The 14,596-nt window shown below is 45.5% G+C and overlaps 1 long non-coding RNA gene across 1 annotated transcript; it reads right to left on the reverse strand.

Moving 5' to 3' along the window:
- Positions 1-1,568: 1,568 nt before the first annotated feature.
- Positions 1,569-2,094, reverse strand: LOC115600021. The gene is made up of 2 exons (XR_003988770.1): positions 1,987-2,094; positions 1,569-1,631 (listed from the first exon to the last, which is right to left on the reverse strand). It is a non-coding gene; the product is annotated as an uncharacterized LOC115600021 (long non-coding RNA).
- Positions 2,095-14,596: the final 12,502 nt, after the last annotated feature.

The raw sequence follows: 14,596 nt of genomic DNA on the forward strand, positions 1-14,596 counted from the left end.
CGTAATGAGACGGTTTCATGTGTTATCGATCTCACCTTAGCACTGATGCACTTTGGATAGCATCTGGTTATGGTATTCTCACATACCTACTAAGCTATGTTGCTTTTTAGTTTATGGTCTCCGGACATATTTTACAATTTTTACACTTCCTCTAACTTTCTAACCAACACCACTGGAGTTCTAAGTTATAATTTTCACGTCATCCATCATATTTTCATCATGTATTTTATTCTTCAATATTAATCTATCTTCAACACTGGAGTTACATTAAAAAATTAACACCATTTATCATCGTGTTTATCATGTTAAATTTCACACATAAACACCATAAAATTACTAATGGAACCCCCCTAGAAAAATTTAAGACAACCACAAACCCACCCCAAACAAACAAACAAACAAACCGCCCTAAGCTGTCCATGTAGCTTAGCCAAAGCATAGCACTGAAGATGCTAAGACGACACCAATAAAATGTCCAGGGACAAAAGACTCAGTCCTAACCTTACCGTTGATTGTTGCCAAACATATACATGCAAGTATCCGTGCCCCAGTGTAAATGCCCTCAACCACCTTACCAAGACAAAAGGAGCAGGTATCAGGCACACTATGACTGTAGCCCAAAACACCTTGCTCAGCCACACCCCCACGGGTACTCAGCAGTAATTAACATTAAGCAATAAGTGTAAACTTGACTTAGTTATGGTAAACCTAAGGGCTGGTTAATCTTGTGCCAGCCACCGCGGTCATACAAGAAACCCAAACCAACGGCAGCACGGCGTAAAGAGTGACATGACAATATCCTCCAAGCTAAGGTCGAAACACAACTGAGCTGTCATAAGCACAAGATGTGCAGAAGAACCCCAAAAAGAAGATCCTAGCTAGCACGACTTAATTACTGTCACGAAAGCTAAGGCACAAACTGGGATTAGATACCCCACTATGCTTAGCCCTAAATCTTGACACTTCCCCGACCAAAGTGTCCGCCTGAGAACTACGAGCACAAACGCTTAAAACTCTAAGGACTTGGCGGTGCCTCAAACCCACCTAGAGGAGCCTGTTCTATAATCGATAACCCACGCTACACCCGGCCGCTCTTTGCATGCTCAGCCTACATACCGCCGTCGCCAGTCCACCTATCTTGAAAGAACAGCAGTGAACGCAATAGCCTTAACCACGCTAAAAAGACAGGTCAAGGTATAGCCAATAGAGCGGAAGAAATGGGCTACATTTTCTAACTTAGAAAACTACGAAAGGGGACATGAAACTACCCCCAGAAGGCGGATTTAGCAGTAAAGTTGGATCATGGTGCCATCTTTAAACCGGCCCCGGGGCACGTACATACCGCCCGTCACCCTCCTCGCAAGCTACTCACATGAGTAATTAACATTAATTTCTAGCCAAAGATGAGGTAAGTCGTAACAAGGTAAGTGTACCGGAAGGTGCACTTAGCACACCAAGGCATAGTTATAACACCAAAGCGCTCAGCTTACACCTGAGAGATATCTGTAACTACACAGATTGCCTTGAAGCTACCCCCCAGCCCAATTACCATACCCAACCAAGCATCAAAAACTAACTGCAAGCTTAAAACTAAAACATTACAACAACTTAGTATAGGTGATAGAAAAGAACTACTTGGTGTTGGGGAAACAGTTCAGAAATATCCAGGTTGTGAGCAATCCTGACTTACTTCAATTTAGGCCACATTGGGTTAATGATTATTGAGGCCTAGTTAGAGGCTTTCTGAGAATGAGCTGCTGGGAAAGAGATAACTTAATTGGCAACAGAAGAGGAAAATAATTATGTGAGAAGAATCTTTCCGTGAGAATGGTATGTGTAATTGGAATACAAAGCCACCTGCATGATAAGATGATGTAAACAAGGCTTCTCTATATAAAGTGAGTGCAAGTTGCTAATAAACAATTTTCCTGCAATCATATTGATGCGTACATGGAATCCTTAAGCCTCCGCAGATTGTTTTCCCACAACTTGGCGCTATAGCAAGATCGTACCGTAAGGGAAAGGTGAAATAATAATGAAATTCCAAGCTACAAACAGCAAAGATTAACTCTTGTACCTTTTGCATATGATTTAGCAAGAACAACAAGCAAACGAATTTAAGCTTGCCCCCCCGAAACCTAAGCGAGCTACTTGCAAGCAGCTATCCTGAGCGAACCCGTCTCCTGTGCAAGAAGAGTGGGAAGACTTGTCAGTAGAGGTGAAAAGCCAACCGAGCTTGGGCGATAGCTGGTTGCCTGTGAAATGAATTTTAGTTCACCCTTGGCCCGCTCCTAAAGGTCGCCATCTACCCAACCGCAGCCAGCCAAGAGCAATTAAAGGAGGTACAGCTCCTTTAAAAAAGAATACAACCTCCTCTAGCGATAAACTACTAACTTGTTCAACCCTTGGGCCTTTAAGCAGCCACCATAGAGGAGTGCGTCAAAGCTCCCCATAATAAAAATACCTTAACAACACAACTCCCTTATCTACAACAGGCCCAACCTATCCCAATAGGAGGATCAATGCTAAAATAAAGCTAACTTTGGAGGTACTCTCCTCCTCTATGCGCAAACTTACATCACACATTATTAACAGATCAAAATACCTAAACCCCAACAAGAACGTGTATTCCTGAACCTGTTGCCCCACCCAGGAGCGCTAACCAGAAAGATTAAAATCTACAAAAGGAACTAGGCAAGCCCGAGGCCCGACTGTTTACCAAAAACATAGCCTTCAGCCATACAAGTATTGAAGGTGATGCCTGCCCAGTGACGCCAATGTTCAACGGCCGCGGTATCCTAACCGTGCGAAGGTAGCGCAATCAATTGTCTCATAAATCGAGACCTGTATGAATGGCTAAACGAGATCTCAACTGTCTCTTGTAGATAATCAGTGAAATTGATCTCCCCGTGCAAAAGCGAGGATAATCACATAAGACGAGAAGACCCTGTGGAACTTAAAAATCACTAGTCACCTCCCTAATACAAAACCTAGCAGGCCCACTACCCAGAGAGCCCTGACTAACATTTTTTGGTTGGGGCGACCTTGGAGAATAACAAAACCTCCAACACAAGACCACAAATCTTTACTAAGTGCCACCACCAAAGTACTAACAGTAACCAGACCCAGTATCATCTGACCAATGAACCCAAGCTACCCCAGGGATAACAGCGCAATCTCTCCGAGAGCTCCTATCGACGAGGGGGATTTACGACCTCGATGTTGATCAGGACATCCTAATGGTGCAGCCGCTTATGTTCGTTTGTTCAACGATTAACAGTCCTACGTGATCTGAGTTCAGACCGGAGCAATCCAGGTCGGTTTCTATCTATGATTGACTTTTCCTAGTACGGAAGGACCGGAAAAGTGGTGCCAATACAACAAGCATGCCCCCTCTTTAAGTAATGAACGCAACTAAATTACAAAAGGAGCTCCTTCATCTCATCCTAGAAAAGGATTGCTAGCGTGGCAGAGCTCGGCAAATGCAGAAGGCTTAAGCCCTTTACCCAGAGGTTCAAATCCTCTCCCTAGCTTCCCCTACAAATGATCTGGCCCCAAACTATGACATACCTCACTATAGCCCTCTCCTACATCATCCCCATCTTAACTGCAGTCGCTTTCCTAACCTTAGTAGAGCGAAAAGTATTGAGCTATATGCAAGCCCGCAAAGGGCCTAACATCGTTGGCCCATTCGGACTGCTCCAGCCAATAACAGACGGAGTTAAACTATTCATTAAAGAGCCGATTCGCCCGTCAACATCTTCCCCCCTTCTATTCATTGCAACCCCAATGCTCACCCTTTTACTAGCAATAACGATCTGAATTCCACTGCCCCTCCCATTCTCTCTCGCCGACCTCAATTTAGGCCTCCTGTTCCTCCTTGCAATATCTAGCCTAGCAGTATACTCAATTTTATGGTCAGGCTGAGCCTCAAACTCTAAGTACGCCCTAATTGGAGCCCTCCGAGCAGTAGCTCAAACCATCTCCTATGAAGTAACCCTCGCTATCATTCTCCTCTCAGTAATTGTTCTAACCGGAAATTACACCCTTAACACCCTGGCTACCACTCAAGAGCCTTTATACTTAATCTTCTCCTCCTGACCCCTAGCTATAATATGATACATTTCCACTCTTGCCGAAACAAACCGAGCCCCATTCGACCTTACAGAAGGAGAATCAGAGCTAGTATCAGGATTTAATGTAGAATATGCCGCCGGCCCCTTTGCACTATTTTTCCTCGCTGAATACGCCAACATCATACTAATAAACGCCTTGACCTCTATCCTATTCTTCAATCCGAGCATATTAGACTCCCCACCGAGCTATTCTCCATCGCCTTGGCTACAAAAACCCTCCTCCTATCTTCAGGATTCTTATGAATCCGCGCCTCCTATCCTCGATTCCGTTACGACCAGCTTATACACCTTCTATGAAAAAATTTTTTACCGCTAACCCTGGCACTATGCCTTTGACACACCAGCATACCAATCTGCTACGCAGGCCTACCTCCTTACCTAAGGAAATGTGCCTGAATGTTAAAGGGTCACTATGATAAAGTGAACATAGAGGTACACCAACCCTCTCATTTCCTAACACTCTGCATTAGAAAAGTGGGAGTTGAACCCACACAAAAGAGATCAAAGCTCTTCATACTTCCCTTATATTATTTCCTAATAAGGTCAGCTAAATAAGCTATCGGCCCATACCCCGAAAATGATGGTTCAACCCCTTCCCTTATTAATGAACCCCTACGCTAAACTAACATTCTCCTTGAGCCTTATATTAGGAACAACCATCACCATTTCAAGTAGCCATTGAATGTCGGCCTGGGCCGGACTTGAAATCAACACCCTAGCCATCATCCCGCTTATTTCAAAGTCCCACCACCCTCGAGCCATCGAAGCAGCGATCAAATACTTCCTCGTCCAAGCTGCTGCCTCCACCCTACTGCTATTCTCAAGCATAATTAATGCCTGACACACAGGACAATGAGACATCACTCAACTAAACCACCCCACATCATCCCTGCTACTGACCACAGCAATTGCAATAAAACTTGGCTTAGTGCCCTTCCACTTCTGATTCCCCGAAGTCCTGCAAGGCTCCCCCTTAACAACAGCTATACTCTTATCAACAGTAATAAAATTCCCCCAATGACTATTCTTTTCCTCACATCCCACTCCCTAAACCCAACCCTACTCACTACCATAGCACTTGCCTCAGCCGCTCTGGGGGGTGAATAGAACTAAATCAAACACAAACTCGAAAAATCCTAGCCTTTTCATCAATCTCTCACTTAGGGTGAATAACCATCATCTTCATCTACAGCCCAAAACTAACACTAATAACCTTCTACCTCTATTGCATCATAACTGGTGCCATCTTCTTAACTTTAAATACCACAAAATCCCTCAAACTCTCAACAATAATAACCTCCTGAACAAAAACTCCCGTACTTAACACTACATTAATAATAACACTACTCTCACTAGCAGGATTGCCCCCGCTAACAGGATTCCTACCCAAATGACTTATTATCCAGGAACTCTCCAAGCAAGAAATAGCCACCTCCGCTACAATTATCGCCATCCTATCCCTACTAGGCCTATTCTTCTACCTCCGACTAGCCTATTACTCAACAATCACTCTTCCACCAAACCCCACAAACCATATAAAACAATGGACCACTAATAAACCCACAAGCACCCTAATTGCTACACTCTCCTCCTTGTCAACCCTCTTACTCCCACTGTCCCCAATAGTCCTCGCCTCCATCTAAGAAACTTAGGATAATCCACAAACCGAAGGCCTTCAAAGCCTTAAACAAGAGTTAGACCCTCTTAGTTTCTGATAAGACTCGCAGGCCACTAACCTGCATCTCCTGAATGCAACTCAGGCACTTTAATTAAGCCAGAGCCTTGACCTAGATTGATGGGCCTCGATCCCACATACTCCTAGTTAACAGCTAGGCACCCAAACCAGCGAGCTTCAATCTACTCAGACCCCAGTGCACGCTCAATGCACATTAATGAGTTTGCAACTCACCGTGAACTTCACTACAGGGTCGATAAGAAGAGGAATCAAACCTCTGTAAAAAGGACTACAGCCTAACGCCTATAACACTCAGCCATCTTACCTGTGACTTTCATTAACCGATGATTATTTTCAACTAATCATAAAGACATTGGCACCCTGTACCTAATCTTCGGAGCATGGGCTGGAATAGTTGGAACCTCCCTAAGCCTGCTAATCCGAGCAGAACTCGGCCAGCCAGGCACCCTCCTAGGGGACGATCAAATCTACAATGTGATCGTCACTGCCCATGACTTCGTAATAATCTTCTTCATAGTCATACCAATTATAATCGGAGGCTTCAGAAACTGATTAATTCCCCTCATAATTGGGGACCCCGATATAGCATTCCCACGTATAAATAACATAAACTTCTGACTCCTACCACCATCATTCCTCTTACTCCTTGCTTCCTCTACTGTAGAAGCAGGCGCAGGCACGGGATGAACTGTATACCCTCCTCTGGCCGGCAACCTAGCCCACGCAGGAGCATCAGTAGACCTAGCCATCTTCTCCTTACACCTGTCAGGCATCTCATCAATCCTAGGGGCAATTAACTTCATTACCACCACAATCAATATAAAACCACCCGCCCTATCACAATACCAAACCCCCCTATTCGTCTGATCTGTCCTTATTACTGCCGTCCTACTCCTTCTCTCACTCCCAGTACTTGCCGCTGGAATTACCATACTACCAAAACCTAAACACTACATTTTTCAACCCCGCTGGGGAGGAGATCCCATCCTTTATCAACACTTATTCTGATTCTTTGGCCACCCTGAAGTGTGAAGGGGAGAATGTTAGCAAGCATCTATTCTAACTAACACTCCATAAACATACTGAGAATCCACTACAATATTAATATCTGTTGCTGAAAATAATCAAAAGGCTTCTATCACTCCACACAATTCTATGATCTGTGCGAATCCTTCATGTAGCATGACGTGATGGCCATCGGTCTGAAGCAGAATCATGCCAAGCTACCAGTGCTTTTGTGTGAGCGAGCAGATCCATTCCAAGGAATAGAGTAGGAGCTCTCTCTTGCTGGTACTGTTGATAAAAATAGAAGAACGCTGGATTGTTAACTCTTGCAGGGACTGTAACAATTTGTGACTCAAGCAAGTTGAACTTGCCATCTCTCCAAAGGTAATTGCTTAAGGCAATTTGAAAAGACAGTGACATTTGAATAGCTGTATGAAAAATCCTGTTTCGTGATAGGGACATGTATTGACAGCAACATTTAATGCAAAAATACCTTCTTAGCACATACTCACAGTTTTGCAATCACCTTCAGATAACTTTTTAAATCTAGACCATATTGTTTTGGTGGAATGATGTCACAAAATACCACTCTAGCATGCCAAAAAATTTTTTCCCTCCCATTGCCCTAATATACCAAAAAGTTGGAAAGCGTTATTTATCACAAAACCTCTGAGAACATATTTTGGATGATAACAATGTGCAAGAGACTGTTTAATTTTAGTATATAGAGTTTTCTAGTGCTCCGTGGGGATGGGTACAGCAATGGGAGCAGAGCAACTGACAGATCTGAGCTGCTTCATCCTGGCAAGTGCTCTGTCCCATCCAGAGAACCTCTCCTGTACAAGTCCATTATGTGCCTGAGAGTTGGGCCCAGAAGAATATCCAAAGAACAAGGAGGTGGGTCAGGCTGCTAAATCAGTGTGGCTCAGGTGAGTCTCGAATTGGCAACATAAAGGTGAATTATTTTATAGCTTCCACCAAATCACCAAGGAATAGATGAACACATGGGATGGGTCATGAGGAGAGATGGACTGAGCATGGATGTTATATGCACAGCTGATCCATGAATGTGAAACATCTGCTGCACATCAAGCAAGCTAACTTGATCTCTAGGTACTACACATAGAAGTTGTTTAACCCTGAAAAAAGACCTCAACCACACCCAGGGCCATCTTGGTTCCTGCTAGTGGGACCGTAACATTTTGGCACCCCAAAGATAAAAAAATTTTCAAAACTTCAACTATTGCATTTAGCGGATAGGGAGAATGAGAAGATGAGGAATTGAGTCCCCTCCACAAAGAAGAAAAAAGGAAAACTGTAATTTTAAACAATGTCCAGGAAAATGAACAGGAAGTATGTGGATGTTCTCCTGCACTGGTTTTTCATACTAGAAATGGTGAGAACTGTAATTATTAGCAGTCTGCAGGAGATGGCACTCGTATTACAGAGGAGATGGTCATGCTGGCTGCAGGTCCCAGGTCAGTGTCACCATCAGTGTCACACAGCACAGCCCAATGATGCCCTTGAGCAGGCTCCAGAGCTGAAAGACAGAACAAGGAGCAAGGAAGGTGTGATATCCCACAGCTCTAGGAACAGCTCTGACACCAAAACAACCAACATGGTGACCAGTTACTGTTAAACCCATACAGAGAATAATTAGAACTAATTTGTTTTAACACGCTCATATCAGATCTCTCATTATCTCAGCCCTTTGTGCCCCATGTTGGGCCCAAATAAAGACTGTTGTGGTTGAACCATAGCCAGACACTGAGCACTACACAGCCACTCACTCAGCTTTCCCCCAGCAGTAGGGTGGAAAAAGGGATTGAGACAAAAAAGTTTAATGACTGATGTAAAATAGAATTACATATTAATGTAAGTAAAAAAGATTAAAATTTTAAATAACTCCCTTTTCTTATTCCCATTCTTCTCACCTATGCTGCTGCTCTCAGCTTCAGGCAGTCAAAGCTCACAAACATTTCAGCAACTCTGGGATTGCCTCCTTAGCCAAACTCGTATTCCTTGTGTTTGTTGTCCATCTTTTTGGTTGCTTGGAAGGCAGATCCTGAGAGCCTCAAAGTATAAAGTTTCCTGCCTACCAGCTTTGTTGCCAAGGACTCCGCTATTATCAAGGACTCCTTGACAGAAGCCATGACTGCAGGAGGCAAAAGCCTGTTTGCTGGTGGCTGTAATGCTGAGAAAATCCCTTTGTTTGTTGGATGCAGCAGAAAGGTCAAGCCCTGACCCCAGTGCCTGGAAGGCCAATCCTGTCCCTCACACAGGCCTCAGGTCTCTTCCTGTGCACTGGGGTGTAAGGTGACCAAGGACAAGTGTAGGGAAGGTTCTTCTGAAGCACTTCCTGGCTTACCATTGCAGGGGCAATGCACATAGTCAAAATAAAATTCTTCCGGGTAGACCTTGATGGTCAAGGCAACTCCGATGGCAAGGTGACAAGCCTCGCGTCCTCTTGAGCCTGTCAGACTTGACAGAGCCCTTGGCCACCTCTCCTGCAGGCTGTCCTACACTGTTCATAATTTCTCTTCAGGCTGTTGTCACCCTTCCTCATTTCTCACCTAACTCTCAGCATTTCCAGATCTTGTCTGGTGTCTCTCTGCTCTCAGTGGCTTTGCCTTCAAAACAAAATACTGGGCTGATCCAGAACCCCTCTGGGAAATCTCTAACACAAGGGTACCTCTGGGTGAGACTTCTTGTTCTTTCCCTCCAGTTTGAATCTCAAAAGGTGACCACTGTGATTGGTTTTGGACTACCAAGAGAAATTTCATCATACAGTCAATAGAACTGTTTGGGTGTGAATGGGATGTGTCAAAACAGGACTTGTATTTTCTCATGACCCCTTCCAGGGTCTGACACTCTTGTGGTGCACAATTTTTCTTAATGTCCAAACTCAACCTCCCTAAACCTGACACAACTTCAGGCCATATCCTCTTGTCCTGTCAGTGGTTACTTGGAAGAAGATACCAAACACCCACCTGGCTCCAACCTCCTCTCAGGGAGCTGTAGAGAGCAAGGAGGCCTCCCCACAACTTCCTTTAATCCAGGCTCAACAGCCCCAGGTCCCTCAGCCTCTCCTCAGAAGACTTTTGCTCCAGACCCTTCCCCAGCTCTGTTGTCCTTCTCTGGACACACTCCAGTTCCTCAATGTCAACACCCCCAGGTCCCTCTAATAGTAACCTTTGGCCTCAGCCCATTGATCCAACCTGTCCAGGTCCCATCTGTGGAGCCTTCCTACCATCAGGCACACCAATACTCCTTCTCTAGTTGATGTCATCTGAAAACTGGCTGAGGGTTGAAGTTGGGCTTTGATTTTCCAGTTTCCTCCCTGCCCAGTCTCACATCTTTGCATGCCCCCTGAGTGGCCAGCCCCTCCTGCCAAAACCCATAAGCTCTCCTTATTTCCTGAGCTCCAGCCAAAGCTCTGTTCAGCCAGGCTTCTGCAGCTGGGCTGGATCTATGGAGTCAGGGACCTTGTTTGAGGGCCTCACCTGTGTGTGATAAGACCCAGGGTCTCCTCTGCATGCTCCCTTGCCCCTGTGAGGATCCCAGAATCCCCCAGGCCCTTCACAGAACCAGGAGAGGTCTCACCCCCCCTGTGGTCACAGCTGGATCCCAGTCCTCCAGCTGGACCCCAGCTGAGAATCTTTGTCTGGGGTGACACTGGGGTAAGGGCTGGACCTGGGGTATGGGAGCCTGTCTCAAGGACTTGTGCTGGGAACAAGGACTGAGGGACAGCAGCCAAACTGACATGCCTGCTGGGCCAGGCTTCCTTCAGTGCAAGTTCAGGCACAGGGCCTCAGCTTCCCATTTCACCAAAGGGAGGAACAATGGCATGGAGGATGAGGATGGAGGAATCCAGTCCTCCTTCAGCCACTTGCCCATTGGCTGGCAGCATGCGAAGCACCTGCACAGCAAGGCCACCTGGCTTCTGCACCAATGACTATGGGTTAGTACACCCTCACTTTGACACGGCTGATGGCATTTTCCTCTCATAAGAGTTTCCAGCCCATGTCAGCTCCCATCTCATCAGTCACTGTCCCATTTGTGATCTCACAGCCCTCCGCCATGCTCCCCGCAGAGCCCCAAGCTGCTGGTTCTGCTCTGCAGAGGGGCTGTGCTGCTCAGGGCAAAAGCTGCCACTGCCCTGGCTCTGTTCCTCAGGTCTATCACCCAGCAGGGTGTCTGCCCTCCTCTCACAGTCAGGGTAATGCTGCACAGCCAGCAGAGACTGGGGAGTGGATTGGTGACCCTCAGAATTGTGACATTGGGGTCAGTGGCTTGAAAGGTGACCCATGAGGTGGATGGTTGTTTGCAAAGAGCACCTGCAGAGGAGGGGTAAATCTGAGACAGGAGACACCAGCACCCACTTGTGAGCAGACTGAAGCAGAGAAGACCCTGACAGGGTTAACTCCTGGCGGGATTAAATTCCTGTAAACTTTCCACTAAAGCAGTGTGAACATCTTCTGTCTCGTAAGTAAAGATTCTTGCTTTTAAAAACAAGACACTGCCAAGGCCAACTAGGCAGCGAGGAGGATTAACTTCTGTAAAAGTGTAGGTCTTGTTCATCAAAAACAAAGCACTGCCAAGGCTAGCTAGGCACTGGGGGGAGTGCAAACACCTGCACGGAGAAAGGATGAGGATGCCACAACCAGCAGATAAGGGAAACATTATCGCAAGGGTCCAAATTCGCTCTTGTAACAAAAGTATGAAGTCATCGAAAACAGGAGAGTTAAAGAGTTCAAGTTTTGAGAAAGATTTCTTACTTCATCCAAAGACCCCCCAGACATCTCCCAGGAGAGGACTCCGCCCAGTTCTCCGCCTGTCATGAATATTATAATTATGTGTTGCAAACCTATGAATATGTATGTTAACCTCCCCTGTAGCTGTAAAAATACCCTAACTCTTTCCCTCCGGGCGCAGAACTCTTTGTCCAGCACGAGCTGGGAGTTCCCCGGATCTGAAAATAAATACCTTTGGTGTTTAAAGGCTCAAAACTGTGTCTCTAAACAGTTTTGCTTGGCTTTTGGGCTTCATTTTGGTCACCACGAAGGCACAGGACTCCATCGTGCCATGATCCAGGGGGGCCTGGAGACGCTTCTGTGCCCCCCCAACGAATTCTGTCGGATAAGCCTCCCCTACTCCCTTGGCTCTACACGCCGATGGACACCAGACCTTCCTCATACTGAAAAGTATTTATATATATTTGTTTTGGGTTTCGAGGCCTATAGGATTTGTGTGGGGTTCGAGTCCCCCAGGATTTACAGGGATGCGGGGGATGCCCCCAGACTGGGCAGGTTCGAGTCTGGGCCAGCTCTGAGTCCCTTTCAGGGTTAGGCAGTTCGAGTCCGGTTAACTCTGATTTTCGAAGGGGAAGGGTTCGAGTCCCTTTTCGGGGTTTGAGTCCCCAGGAGAACTGTGTGGTATTGATAATAGGTTTCTGTTTATGCTGTGTTCATTGACGCTGGGATCCCTTGCTTGTATGTTGGTTCTTGATTGTGCTATTTTGTTGTGCCTCTTTTAAGAGAATTAAGTGTTTTGAGTGGTTATGCGTTCCTGTTGAAGAAAAGTTTTATAGCTTTGTCTTCGGGGGGGGGGGGGGGGGGGTCACTGGGGCTTGCTGCGACACCGGCAGTGTTTGTGGTTTGTAGCGACAATCTTGTGACCCTAGGCGGTAGACCAACATGTAAAATTCTGTGTAAATTTTACCTGTGCAAAGTATGTGTGTTGGAATGAAAGTGAGTGACTGAGACGCAATATAATTGCGCAGTGAGTGCGGAATCCTGATTTGCGTTTCCATGTCACCCGTGAGGGGGCCAGCCAGAGACGGACGAAGAGATTGGTGTGGATTGTTGGTACGAATAAGCTAAGCAAAGTGTGAAATCTGGAAAGAATTTGTAACCTAGAGAGAGTCCCCCATTCAGTTGTAACATCTCAAGTGGACATAATGGGGGCTGAACAAAGTAAGGAAATTAATACCAAAACCCCCTTGGGCATGCATTTTAAAGCATTGGAAAGAACTCAGTGGAATTCCAGGGGGAAATATGAGGAAAAGACTACTTGTGAAATATTGCCAAGATGTGGCCTCTGTATAAACTAGATGATGGAGAAAAATGGCCACCAGGTGGAAATTTAAACTATAATACCATCCTACAACTTCTGCTGTTCCTCCGTAGGATGGAAAAGTGGGATGAAATAATGTACGCAGACATGTTTTTTACCTTAAGGGATAAGCCGTAATGGCAAAAGATTGTGGAATAAATGTATCACCTCAAGATCCCTTTGTGTTAGCACAAGAACAGGATCAGAAAAACAGCAGAGTTAAGGAACACTGTTGTGATGCTTGTAGCATAGGAAAACAATGCCTTAAGCTGAAAGAGAAAGACAATGAACAGAAAGTGCCATTACGCCTCCAAGAGTACCAGCCCATTGTACCAGGGCATGAAGTACCTGGAGTACCGCTGCCAATACCGCAACAGAGGTGCAGCAGTGGATCCTCCCTAGAATCAGGGGACGAAAAGAAGCAAAGACTTGGAAAGGGCTCCAGAAAGACCAGTAAAGAAGGACAAAGATAAGGAGAAAGCCCTGCAGGAGACAGGGAAGAGAATTAGAAAAGGAGAAAGCAGGATAGATACCGAAAGGCTGGAAAAATGATCCCGGAGAGGGAACTAGCCATCCATATTACACCAGGGCAGCTGAGCGAAGAGATAGGGAAAAGGAGGCAGAAATGGCAAGGATAGAAGAGCAAAGCTAGAAGCAGAGAAAGCGAGAATAAAACTGGAGAAGGCTGAAGCTCAAAAAGAGAAGGCAAAAACTAGAAGCCAGGGAAAGCAAGAATAGAAGCAGAAAAAGTAAAAGCAGAAGCAGGAAAGGCAAAAACTGATAAGGCAGAAGACAAGGCAGATATAGAGGTGAAAGAGGTGAAAACTCAGACAGGAGAGGGAAGAAATGAGAAAAGAAAGAGATCCCAGAAAGCTATACAATAGCCCCCGTTCGACAAGTAATCCCAGCAGTAGGAGAACAAGCACCGGTAAAAATACCATTTACCACGAGTGACGTTAACAATTGGAGGGAGGAAGCAAAAAATCTTAGGAAAGACCCAGAAGGGGTTGCCAGGAGGTTTAAATTGATTGCAAAGAATTAGACATCGATTGGGGGGATATTGATCTGATGCTGTCAGAATTAACAGAGATGGAAAAAGAACTTGTTTAAAAACTGGAAGGGAACATGCAGCATTGCTACCCAGGTCAGGTGGATATCATGTTTCTAACAAGCAACCCAAACTGTGACCCAAACAACTCGGCCCAATATGATTTATTGCTGCAATACAGGAGGTTAATTACACAGGGCTTATGAAAAAGCAATACGAGGGCGATAAATTGGGGAGCCCTATATGAAATTAGACAAAACCAAGATGAAACGCCGTCAGAATTTTTGGACAGACTTAGAGCGGCGATGAGACAATATACCCCCTTAGATCCTAGGTCAGAACAAAGCAAGCAACAGTTACTGGATAGTGATGGACAGTCCTAGTGGAGATATCAGAAGGAAGTTACAAAAAACTTGAACATCCCTGCTGATAAAAGCCTAGAGGCTTTAATGAACGAAGCCTGGAAAGTATACAAAATAAGAGAGAGAGAAGAAGAAAAGAAGAGAGTAAGAAGCTTGAAAGGATCGTAGCAGCAGTACAATCGACTCCAAGATTCCCAGAGGCAAATCTTAGGAGTACAGGGTGTGGGTATGCCAT

Source organism: Calypte anna, chromosome W, assembly GCF_003957555.1.
Source record: "Calypte anna isolate BGI_N300 chromosome W, bCalAnn1_v1.p, whole genome shotgun sequence".
Taxonomy (NCBI): Eukaryota; Metazoa; Chordata; class Aves; order Apodiformes; family Trochilidae; genus Calypte; species Calypte anna.